Genomic DNA, 19221 nt, shown 5'->3' on the forward strand with positions numbered 1-19221 from the left:
GGGACCCTTGAAGCAGGCCAAGGGGTTGGTCTCGGATGAAAATGAGGCTCAGGCCATGTGTGCGTGCCTCGCTGGGAGTGTGTCTCTGCCTGTAGCCTTTTGCACTGCAGTCTGCTCCCTCGGGGCCCTGGGGGGCACTCAGAATCCCCCGGAAGCCGGGCTCCGTGTAGGACCCAGGTGTATCGCCGTGGTGACAGTGGCTGGGGGCTGGCAGGAGAGGGGGAGTGCTGAGTGCTGAGTGGAGGGCACGGGTGGAGCTGCTCCAGCCACTGTCCCTTCGCGGCCCCTCCTCCAGTCCGCTGCCTAGGACTTCGGGGACCCTGGCGTAAGCGCCTGAGGAGGAGGCCGTTCTGAGCCCAAGGCAGCCTCCTCTTGATTAGCTGCCAGGCCAGGGGACAGCTGCGGAGGGTCGGTGGCCCTGGACTTAGTCTTAGGCTGGGTTTATAACCCAAGCACTCAGGCTGGCTTGACACCTCCCGGCCTCCCTCGCTCTGGGGCGAACGGTCAGCTTCCGTCCTCCTTTGCACCTTGTGACTGGGGAAGAGGGACGGAGGACCTCCTGCCTCCCACCCTGGCCACGGCCGACCTGCCCGGCTATTGCCTCCTAGCAAGGGTGGAGGTCCTGCCCTTCTCCCCATTAAAGCTGCCCTCAGAGTGGTTACGGCGAGCCTGGACCCTGAGCAGCCCCCAGCGCTGAAGGCTATGGTTATCCACTTCTTATAGCTGGGGAGTCTGTGGCTCAAAGGAGGTAGGTAACTTGCCCAGAGTCACACTCAGTGGGTGGTGGTGGCAGAATTTGAACCCAGAGCTTAACCCTCTGCGGACCAGGCACAGTGGGACATCCTCAGCTTTGAGAATTCTGCTCCCAAATTCCACGAGCCCTCACATTCCCACCCAGTGCTTCTCACACTTCCTCATCTGCTCTGCTCACCAGAACCGCACAGAGGGTCTGCTGTGGGCCAGACGCTGTGCCCAGGTGAGGATACAGCAGAGAACAAAACACACATGCCCCCTGCTTTGGGGGCCTGTTCCCGCAGGGAAAGCAGCTGGACATGGGTTACGGTGAGCGGGATAAACAGGGGAACTGCATTTAAATTGGAGGAAGCTATGCTATGCTCACTGTATAGATAAGGAAACTGCATCTCAGAGAGGCTGAGCAAGTTGTCTGAGGTCACACAGCAGCTGAGTGACACCATTAGTCACTCTCCCAGTAGGAGAAAAGTAATTTCCTATCTTCATGGGCTCTTGGGGGGCCTAAGCCCACAGAAGCCGGCCCTCACTAAGTGCCCAGCGTGGGCTCACTACTGGTATTTCCCATGCAGAGGAAGTGCTCAGAAACTCACAGCAGAGAACTCTCGCAGCGATTAGAATGATGAGTGTTCACAGCATGGGAAAATGTTCAGGGACATAATGTTCAGAAAAAAAGCATTATCCATATAGGACAACCTCATCTCTAAAGACGTAACAGGTCAAGGGAGTCATCAGACTGCAGACGAACAGGGTTGTCTTGGGGTCAGATCAGGGCAACTGTCGTTTCCTTCTTTAGGCTCGTCTGTACTGGGAAAATTGTCTCTGAAGGACAAGTGCTGCTATTTATGATCTTAAAAAAGGAGGGCAGGTAAAGGCTTCCTTGCAGATCATTCCCCAAACATCATCAGTTACCCAGAGTCACTCAGCACTGTGGGCTAAGCCCCACTGGATCCCCAGCCCCCTGGCAGTGTCTGTGGGACTCCCAGCCACAGTGACTCGACTGTTTGCATCTCTCAATATTGCGTGGATGAGTGAGGGAGTTCACCGGTTTATACTTGCTCACCACACACTGCAAGTGGCCTGCTGTGTGCATTCACCACCATTTCGAGTCTCCATCCTGTCTCTTGAAGGGCAGGGTCTAAATCTCACCCACTCTGGGTTCCCTGTGACCCTACCTAGTGCCCAGCACAGGCTGTTTTTCTGTTGTAAATGCCAAGGCTACTCGTGGACTCCTCTTCATCCTACAGAACCCTGCTTGCATGACCCGAATCTTCCCTGGCTGCTCCTTCCATCTTCCCTACAACAATACCACTAAACATTGGCTAATGTCTATCAGGCACTCTGTGTGGGCTGGGTGCTATGCTGAGAGCACCCAGGTATTCTCTCCTTCCCTCCTTATAAGCCCATGAGTGGGTATGGTTACCTCTCTGTTTCACAGGTGAGGCTCAGACAGATAAAATAACTTTGCCCAAGGTTACCCAACTTATAAGCAGTGTGATGCAGAACTCACGCTCTGGACCACCCACACTAGCCTGCTGCACAGATGTGGGTGTGTGGGGCCTGCTTGTGAACACCCCTGCTTCCCGCCAGGCACTCAAGGTCCTCCAGGGAACCCGATTCATCAGGTAACCTCAGCATGCAGCATGTGCCAGGCACAGAGTAGAAGCCAATTAATGTCATCACATGGCACTGGCTCCAGGAGGCCTCTAGAAAAATCTGTGACGGGAGAACAGTGAGTGCATCTTCTCCACCCAGCCTTGCCTTCCTTACCCAGAGGGGCTCACACTAATGCCTGGACTTGGCATTCGTTGCTGGAGTTCAGCTGCGGAACACAGGCCCCTGGTGACATGAGCTGGGTGGTCCCCGGGTGGGTCCCAGGAGGAGCATCTGGTTATAATTGGCAACCCCGGAAAGATCCACGTCCCTGGGCAGGTCTCTGGCAGGCTGGCTCATGTCCCTCAGGCCCCCATTTTGGAGCACAGAGGTGCTGAGTTGGCTTCTTTAAAGGAAAAAACTGCCCACCAGGGACCCCAAACCAAGAACAGGAGCAGGAGGCCGCGGGTTGGAGGGTGCACGGCTCTCCTCTACTCTCAGTGCCTCCAGCAGGAGGATGTTAATAAAATCCGTCCTTGCGCCCAGATGAGAACAAGCAAGCAATAAAACTGAGTGTGTGACACATCTTGGGTCAGAGCAGGGTTCCAACAAGCAGTGGCTGAGTGGATGTGTGTGAGCGTGGGCAGGTGAATTGGAAGGGTGGACACACACACTCCAGGCTAAGTTACATTTTCAGCTTTTCCTTCTCTCACATCCCTGTGCATTGGCAAAAAGAGACCCACAGCTTGCGTGGCCTGCAACCCAGGCTCCAGAGCCTGACTGCTTGGGGTCAGTTCTCTGGACCGAGTTACACGGTCCCAGAGACCGAGAATAGTCGTATTGCTATTATTATTAACCCAAGAACAGAAATAGATCAACCCTTGCCCACAGAGGATTCCACTAACCCCACAAAACTGGAGTCACTGGGGTGACAGATGCTGGAAGAGCCCCCCTGGGGCCCCTCTACTTTGTCTGCCTCTAGATACAGCTTTGACAGGGGCAGACCCACAGAATCCTGGAGATCTCTCCGGTCCCATTCTTCCACCCAACTTAGAAGTCCCTCTCCTGTGCACACGCCTGGCCCAGAAAGGCAGTGCCCAGCTACAGAGTGGGCTGCAGGCCGCCCCTTAGGAGGATTTCTCAGGAGAGGTTTTCACGCTGAGCACTGGGGAACCCCGAGGGTTCTAGAGGGGGTCTCTGGTGCTGCAGAGGGCTGGGGGCCTGGCAGACACAGTCCCAGGCCTCCCCTGGGCTGTGAGGGACTGAGCTTAGAGCGCGTCTTCCCTTCCTGTTCCTGCACTGCCAGGCTGCCAGAGCAGCAGGCAGGACTTCCCCACGTGGTCCTGCAGGGCAGGCTGGCACTGGCTTCATCCCCTGTTTGGGCCTGCCGAGAATGTTCTGGCTACCGCTGGCTCAGCTGTTGGAGAAGATTGTTAGGAAGCGCCTCAAATTAGAGCAGCCAGGAGTATCCTCCCACAGGTGCCTGACCACAGCCTGGAGCCAGACAGAGACTTCTGGTCCATGTCCAGCCTGGGACCGGCGCTTGGGGGGCCACAGGGAGAAGCAGTGCTCACCACCTGCCTGCATCAGCCTGGGCACCCGCCGAGTCCCTCACTTAGTCCTGTGACAGCTCTAGGAGGGAGGTATTGTACCCATTTTGTACACAGGAAAACCAAGGCATGGAGTGGCTGTGCTATACAGCCAGTTACCCCGCTGGTAGCAGACCTGGAACTCCAACCTGCTCGGTCTGATGCCCGGTCCTGTGCCCCCAACCACTTCATCTGCAGGAACAGATGTCTATTCACTGCACAGCCATCCCAGACCACACGCCATGTGAGAAGGACCAGACGGTGGGGCGTCCACCTCCCGGGAAGGAAGGAAGCGGCCGCCCTGCCCTGGCACAGCATGTGATCTTGCTGACCAAGTATTTGCTACATGGGTGCCAGTGATGATCCTGTCTGCTGTGAGGGTACTGGGGGCCTCTAGAGGCCGAGGTGGGGGGACAGGCGATGGGGCTGCTCTCCTGAGACTGGTGGCTGGGGTAGGGGATGGCAGGACCACCCCAGTTCTCCAATCGATTGGGAGGGAGGGAGAAGGGCACTGCCCGCCACCACAGCTAACGTTTCCAGGGCTCTTCACTGTGTGCCTGGCCCTGTGCTAGGCACTCGAGGTTCAGTCCCTGCAACCACCCTGCCAGGAGTGCAATGGCTTGACTTGTGTCCGCCAAGAAGTTGTGTCCAAGTTTCAATGCCTGATACCTGTGAATATCACCTTATTTGGAAAAAAGGTCTTTGAAGATGTAATTAACTAAGGCTCTTGAGATGAAATCACCTGGGGTTAGGGTGGACCCTAAATCCAATGACAGGTGTCCTTATAAGAGACAGAAGAGAGACACATGGAGCTTGCAGTGACGCGCCATAAACCAGGGAATTCCAGGAGCCGCCAGGAGCTGGGAGAGGACTGGAAAGATTCTCTCCCAGAGCCATCAGGGGAAGCGGGACACCTTGATTTTGGGCTTCTGGCTTCCAGAACTGCAAGATAATACATTTCTGCTGTTCTGAGGCCCCTGGTTTGTGGTAGCTGGTAGTAGCCACAGGAAACTAATACAGGTGGGTCTCCTTATCCTCATTCCATGTATGAGCACAGAGTCCTGGCCAGAGGTCCACAAGGCAAGTGAGCAACGGAACTAAGATGCCCAGCTCGTTTCCCCTGAAGACTCACACTGTCCATTAATTGTTTCCTCTCATCCTATAAGCAACCTGTCAGCCTGACCTCTGAAATCTTGCCTCCCCCACGGCTCTGGACCCAGAACACATCACCCCTCACCTGGACCACAGCAACGGCCCAGTCTCCCTGCTTTGACCCTTGCCCCAGTGCCCCCACACCTGCTTCAGTCTATTCTTAACACAGCAGCCAGAGAGATCCTTCTAGAACACAAGGCAGACCTTGTCACTCTGTTTACCACTACCAAAGGCTCCCCATCTCACCCAGAGTGAAATCTACCATGTTCACTACGGGTGAAGAGGCTCTGACTGATGTGATGAACTTCCATCTCTCCACCATCAGCTCTTCACCTTCCAGAGCTGACTGGTCTCCCCAACACTGGTCTCCTTGCTTGCATAACCACCCGGTCCGTTCTACCTCAGGGCCTTTGCACCAGCTGTTCTGTCTCCTTCCACAAAGTCACCTTCTCCCCACAGCCTTTCTTCTTACAGGGAAATCAGGGAAAGCCTCCCTGATAACATAACATTTGGGGAGAGACTTGCAGCAAGTGAAGGAGGGACTGATGAAGAATCTGGGGAGAGTATTTCAGGCAGAAGGAACAGCCTGTGCAAAGGTCTTGGGCTGGGAATGAGCTTGATGTGTTGGGGGACAGCAAGGAGGCCAAGTGCTGAGCTGAGACACAAGGTTGGGGGCTATAGCCACGGGAGGTGGGGGTGGGGGGTTGGAATTCTATTCCCAGTGAGATGGGAAGCCCTTTGGAGGGCTGAGACTTGGGTTTTAGAACACATTGTGACTGCTGGAATGGGGGTTTGGAATGGGGAATGGGAACCAGTACCATGGAGAGGCCCAGTTAGGAGCTGCTGTACAGGCAGGTGACAGGCGTGACAGACAGAGGGGCATGGGACTGGGGCACTTGGATGGAGGTGATGGGAGAAGAGGAATGTGGTATGGCTGCATGGTTGGGCTGCCAGAGGAAGAGAAGGTCCAAGAGGACCCCACAGGGTTTGGCGCGAGGAAATGGAAGAACAGGGTCGCCATGCACTGAGCCCCTGGGCCTCCCTTTCCGAAGGTCGGCACTGGCAAGTCCCTGATGGAGGGCGACAAAGATCCCGGCTTAGATTCCCAGGTGCCTTCAGCTTCCAGAACACTCGGGCTTAAGCGAAGGAGGACACAGCTCCAGATGACAGGGGCAGGCTCCCCAGGAAGAGGGTGCCTGGAGGCCCGCCAAGCAGGCCGGCTACCCACCTAGCGCGCCGTTGGTAAACACGCCAGTTTCCGATAACAGAGGGGCGGCCACCCAGCCCCGCCCCTGACAGCCAGCGAGCCGCGCCGGCTCCAGCTCCGGGCAGGAGGCAGTCTGCGCTCACATGATGGGCCGCGGGGGTGGCAGGAGGAGCCCGGCGGGACCTCAGCGGGTCTGGCAGGGGGCTCCGGGAAGTCCTTCTGAAAGTGGGCCCCGGGCGGCGCATGGTGGGGGCCCGCAGAGGTCCCGGGAGGGGGTGGGGAGGGCGGGGCGGGAGTCCTGGGTGGGGATTGGGCTGGGATCCCATTTGGCAGATGGGGAAGGGCTGGGGCGGGAGGTAGATGGGGAGGGATGGGCGGGGCTGCGGTCCGGTTGGTGCGAAGGGGCGAGGAGGGGCGCCGGTTGAGGTTTGGGGTGCGCACGGCAAGGAAGGGAGGAGGGGGCGGGGCGCGGGTGGCTTAGGGGACCCCTCCCACGGCAGGGACCGCCCCCGCTTCCTCCCTGCAGCGGGCGGTAAACAAACGCCGTGAAGTCACGGGCGCCGCTGACCTGCGGCTGAACCCGGAGCTGTAAATGAGATGCAAGGTGCCAGCAGCCTCCAGGCCGCACTGCCTGCGAGCCACACACGCTCCTGCGCGCCGGCCCGAGGTTACCCCAGCTGCACACACGGACAGGATGCTGCAAACGCCACCAGACATTGCAACACGCAGCCAGTCTGCTGGCCGCAGCGTGAACCCTCCGCCGCCCCCCTGGCAGGCACCGGCCCAGCTGGAGCGCAGCCTCCTTCCTCGGAACATCCCCGGGGGCTGGCGGCTTCCACCCATCTGGGGGTCAGGCTCTGTACTAGGGACCTCGTCCCTGGCTCTCCAGGGACCCTCCATACCCGAGGGCTGGGCCCCTGGGGTCAGTTCTGGGCTTTCTGCCCAGCAGATTGGGGGAGTGCCTGCCTTCGCACTTGGCTTTCTGGGAAGCTCGTTCCCCCTAGGGGAAGCGGAAGAGCTGGAGGGTTTGAGGCCCTTCCTCCAGGTGTAAGGAGATGCCAGAGTGTCCCGCCAGCTGCCCACCAGCCACTGCCCGCCCCCACCGAGCAGGGGCCACCGTTTGTTCCAGGGAGCTCCCACAGCAGCCCTGGACTGTGCACCCTTGGCAGCAGGGTGGTGTCTGAACTGCCTTTCAGAAGGAAAGCAGCCTGGCTGGAGCCAGGCAGGCCAGCATTCTGCTCTGGAGTAGATTTGCTGTGCGACTTCTGGATAAGTCACGTGGTGTCTCTGAACTTCACTATCTCCCTCTGGGGAAGCGGGGAGAATCAAAACTGGCCTCCGTGTGCTGGTGTGGGGAAGGTCGCGCATGCAAGAAATCAGAACAGGCTGCCAGGGTTGGTCGGAAGCCTCAGGGGCAGGGGGCTGCCCGGGTAAGAACGTGGATACACCCAGAGAAACCAAAGCAGGCCCCCTCCTCACCCACTGTCCCCCAACTCGGCCTTCTGGGTTTACATTGAGAAGCTGCGACTGGTGGGGGAGGGAGATAGGTAGATTGTCCCCTGGGCCTAAGGAATCCCCACACTGGCTCCCCTACTTGGACCCCACTACCTCCAAGTCCATGTGGGGGTTTGAGAACCTGGAAGTGACCTCAGATCTTCCAAAAGCACCCCAGGAATGTAACAAGTCATGGCTTAACAGCAGAGCCAATTCTGGCTTCCCTTTCACTGAAGGGAATATACAAGTCCCTCCCGGTCACATCACCCTGTTTTACTGTCTTTACAGCATTTTGTCACTACCTGAAGTTTTAATAGTTATTTGTTTACTTGTATATTGACTATCCTCTCCTGCAACACACACACACTTTGGAATGTAGGCTCCCAGGATGAATTCCCAGCACCAGGCTTGGTAACCAGGTGCCGCGTGATTATGTGAATGAATGAATGAATGAAATCTTTGCCTCCAATGTGAAAAGGGTGATATTGACAATCCTGCAGTATGGCTACCATGAAGACCAACCACAGCATTGGCGGGGCCCCATGCAAATGGAAAATGCAGGGCCCCTAACTCAAAAATCATTGAGAATTTCAAGACAGCCACGGCAGGGTATTAACAAGTACAGCACCCTTCTGAGTGTGGGGTCCTGTGTGATTGCTCGGGTCACACACCTAGGAAGCTGGCTGGGGCTATCACGCGGAGGGTGCTTCATAGCAAACCCAGGAGGCTGAATGCCAGGTCAGGAGGCTTCTGCTCCTTCCCTGGGCAGCAGGAAACGGAGCTCCAAGAGAGCTGCCCCAGAAGGGAGAAGGTCCGGCGCCTCCCAAACGGCCAGCTGACGGCAGTTCACTAACGCACAGTTGCCTGCCCATCCGCTGTGCACATGCAAAAAGCACAAGCCCTCAATATGGAAATATTACATTTAGGGACACATACATTTAGGCAAGTCCCCAAAGATCTGTGGACCTGAGCTATTAGCCCATTTTAGAGGTGAGGACCTGAGGTACTAGAAATGTCAAAGGCATGGCCAGGAAGTGGCTGAGCAGGGACCCCCGAGCCCTGGCAGCACTTCGGGAGCTGTGGGCAGAGGTGGGAATATAGCTGTTGTTTTGAGAAAGGAATGAGACTTTCCAACGGGATGACTCTTTCAGACCCCCTTCCTGCCCCCAACCTGAATTTTGGAGGTCCCTGAGCTGGTGTGCCCCCAGGGAGACCTTCAGCTTATTAAGCATTATTTATGGACCAGCCCCCACCGATGACAAGCTTTAAATTACTTGCAAGCTGTGCCAAGGTAACTACCTATTCATTAGGAATCGGTTTAGTCTCTGCAGGACAAAGGTCAAACACCATGGAGCTAACCCTTTGGGCTGGCTGGCGTCGCAGTATCAGGCTGGGGATCTGGGCCTGCAGTGCTGGGGCAGTTAGGGGAAGCGGTGGGACACCGCGACAGGAAATGGCTGGGTCAGCATACCCTGCAAGGACCAGGATGCTGAAGAGCAAACCCACGTGGGCCTTAGCCCAGGCAGTCCAGTGAGGACACTTCCCCCTCAGCACGGGCCTCACAGCGTGCCCACCCGGCCAACATCAGAGAACCTGCTGGGAAATCAGGTTTCCCCCATATTCTAGGACCGGTGTGGCCCCACACCCTGTAGCAGCCCTTCTCTGGCTCCCGAGAGCTCTCCCGATCTGTGAGGTCTGCCCGGACCACCTCCCATCACTTTCTGCTCCCACTTCTGTTCCCGCCAGGCCAAACGCTCTCCCATTTTCCAGACAGGCGCTTTCCCTCCACCTGGGACGTTTTCCTTCTGTGAGCTTCGCCTCACCCTGATGCCTTCCCTCCGGCCTGAGTCCCAGCCACTACACTACCTGCCTTCCTTCCCTGGAAGCCAGCCTGCCCAGGACCCAATCACATGGCTATAGTCATGGTCATGCTGTGTGACGTTAGGCAAGTATTTAACCCCTGTGAGCCTTCGTTGTGTCATTTTTAAAATGGGGACAGTAATCGTTCCTACCTCACAGGGTTGCTCTGAGGAGCAAATCAGGTTGTCCTTATAAATCACTTAGTGTGTAGGAAGAATTTAACCACAGCATCAAAGACTCCCTGGAGGCCATGCCTGTGACTGTAGCTGCCTCCCACCAGGGTTTGCTCCATCCAAGCACCTGTCACCTGGAAGGCCCCGGTGCATCTTCCCAGCTAGACCCAGACCCTGCGCATTTTTCCCTGTGCACCCACCTGGTCCCGGTGGCCTAGAAGAGCCCCCTGCATGCCCTTCCCTCCTCTCAAACCTACCCCTCTAGGAAGCCTTCTGGGGTGACCCAGAGGTCTCTCTTCTGTGGAGCAGCTGCCCACCCAGCACAGGGTCAATTAAAGTCCCCCCTTTCTGTTTTGCTGTCCAAGGGCACCCTTTCCTGATGATGTCCTACTGCTCTAGTCACCCTGCTGGCCTCCCCGGTTGGGGACTGTGACATCGTCTATCCCTGGTATTCTGGGTGGCACCTGGAACAGAGCTTGGCATTCAGCAAGTGCTCAGGGCAGATCCAGCCAGGCTTTTCTGAGCCCCTGAATGGAGTGTTCAACAATCTCCTGGAATCTTTCCGATGGCCCTGGGGGGCGGGGACCAGCCCTGTCACTTTACAGAAGAGAAAACCGAGGCTCAGACAGTATGGCTCCAGCATCCCAGGATGCTCGTGTGCTGATCCCCAGGACCTGTGACTGTGTTACCTCACATGGGAAAGGGGGGATCAAGATTGCAGATGGGATTAAACCTGCTAATCGACTGACTCTGAAACAGAAAGATAGTCTGGGCTATCCAGGCGGGCCTGGCGTGACAACAAGGGGCCTTCGACACGGAAGAGGGAGGCAGGAGAAGAGGCAGAGACAGACGGGACTTGGAAGCCGGTCAGAGGGATGCCACACGGCTGCCTTTGAGATGGAGGAAGGGACCATGGGCCCAGGAATGTGGGCGGCCTCTAGAGGCTGGAAAGGACAAGGAAATGGATTATCCTCTGGAGCCTCCAGGAGGCACAAAGCCCTGATACGGTGACTCTAGCCCCGTGAGGCCCGAGTGGGACTTCTGACCCCAGCACTCTTAAGATAATACACATGTGCTGTGTCAGGCTGCTGAGCTCATGGTCATGTGCTAGGGCAGCCCTGGGAGGCTCGTCCGGACAGTTAAGGGACTTGTCCAAGGCCATGGGTCAGAGGAGCTGGGATCCAAACTGGAGTCTCTCAGCTCCAAAGTCTGTGGCCCCGGATGGCACAGTAAGCCTTCCCCAAGTGAACTTAGCAGCTAACCTACCTTCCTGTGAAAAGAAATGCCCTGGAGGCTTTTGGAGAGGGTGCATGAGAGGGGTCGGGGTGGACAAAGACCACAGCGTCCCCATGATGGCCAGCACTTACTGAGCACTCATTTCATGTGAAGGACTCTCCGTACATCAGCTCATTGAATCCTCATTTTACAGATGAGAAAACTGAGGCTCAGAGAGGGCTAGTAACTTACCCAATGCCACTCAGCAAGTAAATGGAAGACCATGAACTTTGGTTTATTGACTCTGGGCTCAAAATCTGAATCACTATTCTACACTGGCTCCTTGAGAAAGGAAAAAGATGAACATGGGTGTCTACGCTCACATGCATGAGCACGTGCATACACACACCCCTACCCTCCACCCCCACACACCTGCCAACATGAAGGCTTAAGAGATGGTCTCCAAACCAGGACAAGGGATCTGTCAGCCGAGGCCTGAGCCCTGCACTGCCCTTGTGCAACCAGCAGGGCAAAGGGCCGCCCCCCACTCTGCGGCATGTTCCCAGGGAAGTGGCCCGGATGGGGGAGGTGAGATGCCCCCACTTTGCCAAGTGAGGCTGAGGACCTGGGATGTGGGGGCCAAAGACAGCCTGAGTGTGTGGGTGCATCTGGCAGGCCTGCCTGCCTGCGGAAGGGGCACTCTGCCCTTCGTGCTCACGCTGGCCCCAGCTCCCGGGATGACCTGTTTCAGGGCTTGTGGGTATCAGGGCAGGCTGGGCTGGCTGGTTGGGCTCAAATGCGTCCCTCTGGTCCTGGGAGCTCTGAGAGGAACCCAGGGACTCTTCTTCCCACTATGGAAGGTCCTGGCACCAGCTCCCACCTGCTCACCTTCCTGCAGCCAGAAAGGAGGGAGAACTGACTTCTCACACCCAGGGAGACACCACTGTGAACAGTGACCTGGTAAAGGGCTTCCTTAAGGTCCCATCCCAGTGGTCTTAAATCTTCTAGAAAAAGTTACAAAGACAACCTGCTAGACCACTCTGAGGGCTACTCAGTTTGCCTCTTTGAACTACAAACTCCCTGAGGTCAGGAAGGCTTCAGCTCAACCTGGAAAAATCCATTCTGTTTTTGACATTGTGTCAGTAAATGACCTGGTAAGATCCGCAGGACTAGATCCGGGAGGGCAGGCTAACCACCAGGCCGGGATCTTATGGAAATTTCCCCTTGCGATGACTGAAAACTAGATGGGCCCTTCCACAAGGGGGAGTCGGGGACATCTGCCTCCAACCCTCGTGCTCCTGGAATAGCAGCCTGGTTTATCCATGCAAGCCCACCTCCCCACTTTCACACACTCTGGCTTGGCAGACTCCTGGCTCAGAGACAGGCCTGTGACCTGCAGCTCACCACTCAGTCATTGAACCACTACTAGTGACTGTTTCAGGCTCAACCCAATCACAGCCAGGGAGACTCATTTCCTGGACCCTTCCAGAACTGCTGAGCAGAGGACACTCTTCAGGCTACTCAACTGGGAGTTGGGGGGATTTAAAGCAGCAAGGGGCAGATGTGAGCAGCTCCATGGTGGAGGGGGCCCTGCCTAAAGACAGATGAGTCCTGACAACACTGTCACAGCCCCTGGAGGCACGCCCAGAGTCAGATCTACCCAGGGACCTTCTGGTCGCACATCAATAAACAAATCTGAAGGATGTCTGCAGACCTGCAGTCAGGAAAACTGTAGTCAGTATTGTTTGACCCATTTAAACTCCCTGGCTACTAAAGGTACACGTTGTGCAGACTCTGCTAGGAGCTGCCAACACCATCTATTCTTTTCCACAAAGGGATTAACTGAGAGGCACCAAAACCTACCGGTTCAAGAAACAGACACCCTGGGTTCAAACTCTACTTGGTCACTTACGAGCTGTGTCATCTTAAGTTATTAATGCTCAGAGTCCTAACCAGTAAGAAGATGGTAACAGTACCCACATTGGAGCTTACTGTGTGGAGTAAATGATTATTACATGTAAAGTGCTCAGAATGGTCCTTGGCACACAGTAGGTGCTCAGTAAACACAGCTCTAACTAGCCATGATGGACCAGTGATGCATTCACTCATGTAATGAACACTGATTAAGCAGTGTGCCTGATACTGTTCCAGGGCCTAGGACTCTTTTTTTTTTTAATTATAAATATCATTGATATACAATCTTATGATGGTTTCATGTAAACAACACAGTGGTTTTAACATTCACCCATATTATCAAGACCTCATCACCCCCACTGCAGTCACTGTCCATCAGCGTAGTAAGATGCTATAGAGTCATTAACTGTCTTCTCCGTGCTGTACTGTCTTCCCTGTGACCTACCTAAATTGTGATTGTGAATTAAAGTGCAGGCCTAGGACTCTTAAGGGAACGTGCCCTTGGCCCCTCGAGGATCTTACAATCTTTTGGAGAAGACATGGGGCAACACGTGGCCCCAAATCATGGTGAGTTGCCATGGTAACCCATGACTTGGGCCTCACCACAGCCCACCCTGACCAACTGAGCTACCTGGACGCAGAGATGGAAATGATGAAGGGGAAGCTGGGAGGCTGTCAGGGGAGCCCTGGACCAGCCTCTGCTTCTTGGCCGCAGAAGGGCCTGCAGTGGACCAGCCTCTGCCCTTGAAGAAAGGGGCCATCAGCAGCGGACGTGTCTACAGGGCTTAAGGCCTAGAGGGGGCAGGAAGACCTCAGGCTCTAAGTCCTCCCCGTGGGGAGAATGAGTCCCTCGTACTGACCTCCAGAAAGGGTCAAGAGCTAAAATTCCCGAGGGCTTCTGTGGCAATGGGCCGAATTCTCCCTTTCCTGGGGAATCCCTGAACCAGGGCGCATCCAGCCAGTGGGTTCTCTGCCTTTTGCCCCTGGAGCCCAGCAGAGCACCTGATGCCATGAGCAAAAGGTGCCAAGGGAGTGCATACCTACCACTCTATACCTCCTGCACCCACTGGCCCCATCTGGAAGGACCCATCATTTCTGGCAAATATTCTTGTGCTGAACTGGAGGTTTATGTGTATTATTTCATTGAATCTTCATACCTTTGTTAATCAGATAGCAGAACTAAAGCCCAGAGAGATAAAGCTACTTGTCCAAGGTCCCACAGCAAGTTGCTGGGAGGCCCCCTAGGATTTTTGGGATCAGGAGCTGGTTCCCAGCAGCCCTGGCTGGGCCTACCAATTGCATGCATGTCTAGCCAGCGGGCTGACCCCTACCACTCAAAAGGCTTCGGCAGCTGTGACCCTGCCCGTGGGCCAGCCCTTGGCTTTGGGGCCAGGGTGGCCAAGTCCTACTGTCCAGGTTTGGGAGCTGAATTTTGGGCCGGTTCCTCTTTGGGAGGCTGTGCCAATGATGGTTAAGTAATTAGAACTTCTAGCTCATGGCTCCCTAATGGTGGCAGAGGGGCCTTGGCTGAAGGCTAAGCAGGGCCTGGGGTTCCACAAGCCTGGGGTCGGAGGGGTGATCCTGGCCTGAGGGACAAAGGCACAAGCTAATAGGGGGACACTTCAGTGCACAAGCTTCCTCTCGGAGTCAAGAGCCAACGGTTGAGGACCCCATGAGATGACACTCAGCAGGCCTAAGTGAGAATCAACTGGGGAAAGTAGTATGTTCTGAGTAATTTCCTAGAACAGCTATTTTTAAGCCTTACTTTTTCTTAAAAAATATATGCCATTGTGACTGCATTGGGGTATGGGTGGGGACTTGATAATATGGGTAAATGTAGTAACCACACTGTTTTTTCATGTGAAACCTTCATAAGAGTGTGTATCAATCATACCTTAATAAAAATTTTTAAAAAGAGAGAATCCATAAGAAAGCAATATATGGAGACTCGCTGAGAACCCCTCAGTTGCAACCTCCTTCAAGAAGTCTTCTAAGATTTCCCTTGAAAATGGTCGTTCTTTTCTCTGTACCATCACAGCTCTTGGTCACTTCAGAGGCCCCAGCTTGGTGACCCAGGTTTAGCACTCACTCATCCCTCAAAGTGGGTTCCCTGCATATTTGAGGTGCTGTGCTGGGTGTCAAACAATGAAATAAACTGTGCTGATTTCCTGCTTATCAGTTCGTTGTTTAAAGCAAACCCCAGTAACCAATGACTACCTTAATCCTTTGGCAAGTATCCTATTCACTGTATGCAAATACTGCTACTCAGTGCTTAAAAACACATTTTAGTTTTTGGACTAAACTAAATTGGACTATATTGTACTGCTTATCAACCCTCTCTCCAGAAACCTCTATGCATGAGGCCCCATTATTTAACAGCTTGTCTCTTGACCTCTCCATAACCCTGACTGGGGTAGGCTGGGCCAGGCTGAGATTCTTTGTCCCGGTGTAGCCACAGCCACGCACAGTGTCAGCACCACCCGCAGGGCCCCAGTTGCGTGTGCTCCCACAGCCATGCTCAGCACCGGTCCTGTACAGTACTGGAGCCCAAGGAAGCTTCAGCATCCCATTCAGGGACGTGGGGGTCTAGGTTGTGACTGAAGTTCAGTGAAGGATGTGAAGTCAGGCCTGCCCTGCAGCCTCCGCCTCCTTCCTCCTGTCCTCTCTCCAGAACCCCGGAAAACCCAAAGGAATGACAGAACCACTGGAAGACCAAGTAAGGTCATGTGACAAGGGTGGTCTTCCTTTAATTTTTAAGTGTTGGTCGATTGATGCTGGTGTCCCCTCCTCCTCCTGGCTCTGACCCTGATGTTACTCCAGTGACAAGGATTCACAGAATCCAAGGGGTGGCCGGAACCCAGCCTCCAAGGATGCAGGGATCTGCAGCACCACCACCTAAGAGCAGCCTGCTCACCTGCAGAAGGCTCCCAGGGCGAGAGGGCCTTCCTGGATCCAGTGGGCGGCTCCCAGCCCTCCCCACGGTCCCGGAGAGGTCCTGCGCCCCATCTGGGCCAGGTCCTGTCTCTGCCTGTTGGAAAGCAACCGATACCGTCTCCAGCCCCGGAAGTAGTCCACTAACTGCCCGTGAATTTGCCATCCAACCTGTATCACGGCTCCTAGCCCTTGTGATCCTGAGCCCGCTTCCTGGACACCCTCCAACCGCTCAAGGACCTTCTTAAAGTGTTAATCAATACTGATCACAATCTCCAGAAGTCCTTTAACAAAGTAGAACAGAAAAGTGTCTCCTTTACTCTGGGCACCAATACAGTGGTTTTTATTTTATTTTTAGGAGGCGTTCATCTTTGCTACCAGTAAACCCATCTAGCTGGAGTTGTCAGTCTGGAGATGGTCATCATACAGGACTTAAGTGCCACCAAGAAAGAACCTCGTTTATGTGGTTCCCTGCGGCAGCTCGCAGTTCCCCAGAGCCACGCCACTCCAGAGCTGGCCGGTATTTCTCATCCACGGCACCAGCAAGAATAGATCATGGCCTGTCTGAGAGCAGGTCTGCCTACGACTCCAAGGTCTGGGTCCCCTGTGATGTCCCCCCCCTACACGAGGATCGCACCAGCCCACCTAGATCCCCCTGCAGCCCGTTCACTTCCAGGGGACCGGAAAGACGGCCAACGTCTTCCACAGCCCCGTGCCGAGCTGAGCTTTGGGATACTCGCGGGAAAGGCAGAAGCCACTCTGGTAATGATGTTCTCAGGGGAGCCAGAAGTGCCCAGCGGCATCCGAACTGGTTTCCTGCCCCTGGCCTGACAGCACTCCCCCCAACCCCCAAGCCTGCAACAGTGCCTGTCAAAGCCAAAGTCAGTTCTAGAGATTATGGGGGCCCTCACTGCTCTCCCCTGCCCTCCTCTCCCCCTCACTCACTCTGCTCTGGTCACACCAGCCTCCTCCCAGTTCCCCAGATGCCCAGGCACGGTCTCCCCTCTGCGCGCAGTGTGACTCCTTCTCCGTATGTTCTCCGCAGTCTGCCTCAACTCCCGTGCTTTATCCTTAGCGCTCATTGCCACCTAATGCACCGTCTACTCCATGTATCTTGCTTACTTGCTGTCTGTCCCGCTCACTGTCAGCTCTACATGGGTGGGGATTTTGGTCTGCTTTGCTCACGGCTGTATCTCTAGTGCCTACAACAGTGCCCGGCACGCAGAGGTATGTGATAGATTTGTGAGTGAAAGAATGCATCAGTGAATGAGCTCCCACCCACCATTCTTTGGCTAACCTGTTCTGGTATTTGGCACGCTCTTCCTGGGGATCTGGGTATGTTTAGAACTCTAATACCTCCCTCATTTAAGGGTCCAGGCTCATGCCACAGCAGGCGGACCATGTTTGAGAATGCCAGCTCCTGAACAGTCTCTGCTCTCCTTTTCATTTGTCTGTAGCTGTTTCCTGACCTTCATGGTTCACCCGAATAATATGTTTCAAATGTTTCCTTTCCAATATCTCATATACTTGGTGTATTTTTAGATTGTGCCTTTTTGTAAGCAATAAGGATAAAGTGTTACACTACTCTAGGTATGGCCATGATTTTCACACAAGCATACAGGAGAACACGTCGGGTCTGGAATCCTCCCTACACCGAGACCCAGAACTCTGCTGGAGTCTGGTGGCAGGTTGGGACAAGGCCTCAGGTGGCTGTAGCAACCAGATAGCTTTCCTGGGTAGAAGAGGACAGCTAAGGGCTACCTTCTCACAAATATGGCTGAGATCATTTTCTCAGTGATGGCCTCAACATAACCAGATGAGAAACATGTAACAAGCAGAGGAAGTAACCGTAACCACACGAGATCATCGGCTCTGTGCAGGGATCCACAAACACCCTAGGCTCTGAAGAGCGGAAAGTTCAGAAGAGCGCGGGATCTAAACAAGAATGAGCAGACGGGCTGGGTAGACCAATATAGACCAAGAGGGACTTGCTGACTCATGTTCAGTATTACTAGACCTGGGGAGCGTTCACTAAAGCCCAACTAGACAATTTGGTCATTTTGAGATTAAAAATGGGAAGTTCTGCTTGACAGGCTAGTTGGGAAATTTGCATGTTCCCTTGAAAGCTACAGGTCGCAAACATTAACATCTCCTACAAGAGCTGAAATAAATCCACAGCAGACAGCTACTCAGCGGCAGTCAAGGCAGTTCAGCAACGAGCGTGAGATGGAGGGCACGCTTCCCAACCCGGACTTGCGTCTTTTTCATTCAGTGGATCTGCGGGACTAGCAAGACGGGCTGAGATCCCCAGTGATGAGAACAAACGTGTTTCACAGACGTCTGCTCCTCCCAACTCAGGGCGCTTGGCAATCTGTGGCTTTCCTGAGATGGCTGATCCATAACGTGAGTTTGAGAGCATGCAGGATCTTGGAGATCACTGTGCCTCCTCTCATTTTATAGGTGTGCTTCTTAGCTGCAGCCCAGAAAGGTAGTTACTTTTCCAGGGTGGCAGCAGAGCCAGGCAAGAACCCATTATCCCAGGGGTGCCAGGCTCCAGGGGGCATGGCCCCAGAGGTGGGTGCTTTTGTTCCCCGGGGAAGGGAATGGGGTAATAAGAGGAAGGTGTTTGTCCATTCATGCAATTTTAAGGCCTGTTGTTTGAAACCCAAGGACCAGGTGCTACAAGCTGAAAGACTTTTCCAAGATGCCATGGCTCTATACCTTCCTGCTCCCAGGCTGCATCAAATGGAGCTTGGTACTTTCCTGATAAATTCCCAGCTAGGCCTGCATTCAGGGTGAGGACAAGGGAGACAGGCCACCTCTGTCTCTCGTGTCCCTCTGTCTTTGTGACCATCACACACCACTTGGCTCAGGCAGAGATTTTGGCCTGATGACTCACCCTAGGTCCCACAAGAGTGCCTACCTGGACCCTCCTCCTCTCTTTCTTTTTCTTATTCTCATCAGTACTGACCTAACTCAGAGTCTGAGATACAAACTTCCTGCTCAGCTTCCCAGATCCCTATCCAACTCGACAATAGTTGAAACTCTTGACCTTCGAGGCCCCCCCAAATGCTGCCTCCTTTATGAAGCCTTCCATGAGCACTTGTTACAGATTAACAGTTCCACTAGGCTTCCACTGCCTAGTGTCCCCCCAGCTCCCCCTGCCACCCCCTCACCCAGAATCCATGTCTACTCAGAATCTCAAAACGTGACCTTATTTGGAAATAGGGTCTTTGGAAATGTAATTAGTTAAAGGTCATGAGATGAGATGATAGTGGATTTAAAGTGTGCCCTGAACCCAATGACTGGTGTTCTTATAAGAAGAAGAGAGGACACCACAGAG

The 19221-nt window shown here is 54.6% G+C and overlaps 1 protein-coding gene and 1 long non-coding RNA gene across 4 annotated transcripts in view; one reads left to right on the top strand and one right to left on the bottom strand.

Annotated features, from left to right (window-relative positions):
- DHRS3 (dehydrogenase/reductase 3) overlaps positions 1-19221 on the bottom strand; it is a 39110-nt gene that overhangs the window by 14979 nt on the left and 4910 nt on the right. The window lies entirely within an intron of this gene.
- Positions 1760-8119, top strand: LOC140848820 (uncharacterized). The gene is made up of 2 exons (XR_012129993.1): positions 1760-6537; positions 6818-8119. It is a non-coding gene; the product is annotated as an uncharacterized lncRNA (long non-coding RNA).

This window comes from Manis javanica, chromosome 4 (genome assembly GCF_040802235.1).
Source record: "Manis javanica isolate MJ-LG chromosome 4, MJ_LKY, whole genome shotgun sequence".
Lineage (NCBI taxonomy): Eukaryota > Metazoa > Chordata > Mammalia > Pholidota > Manidae > Manis > Manis javanica.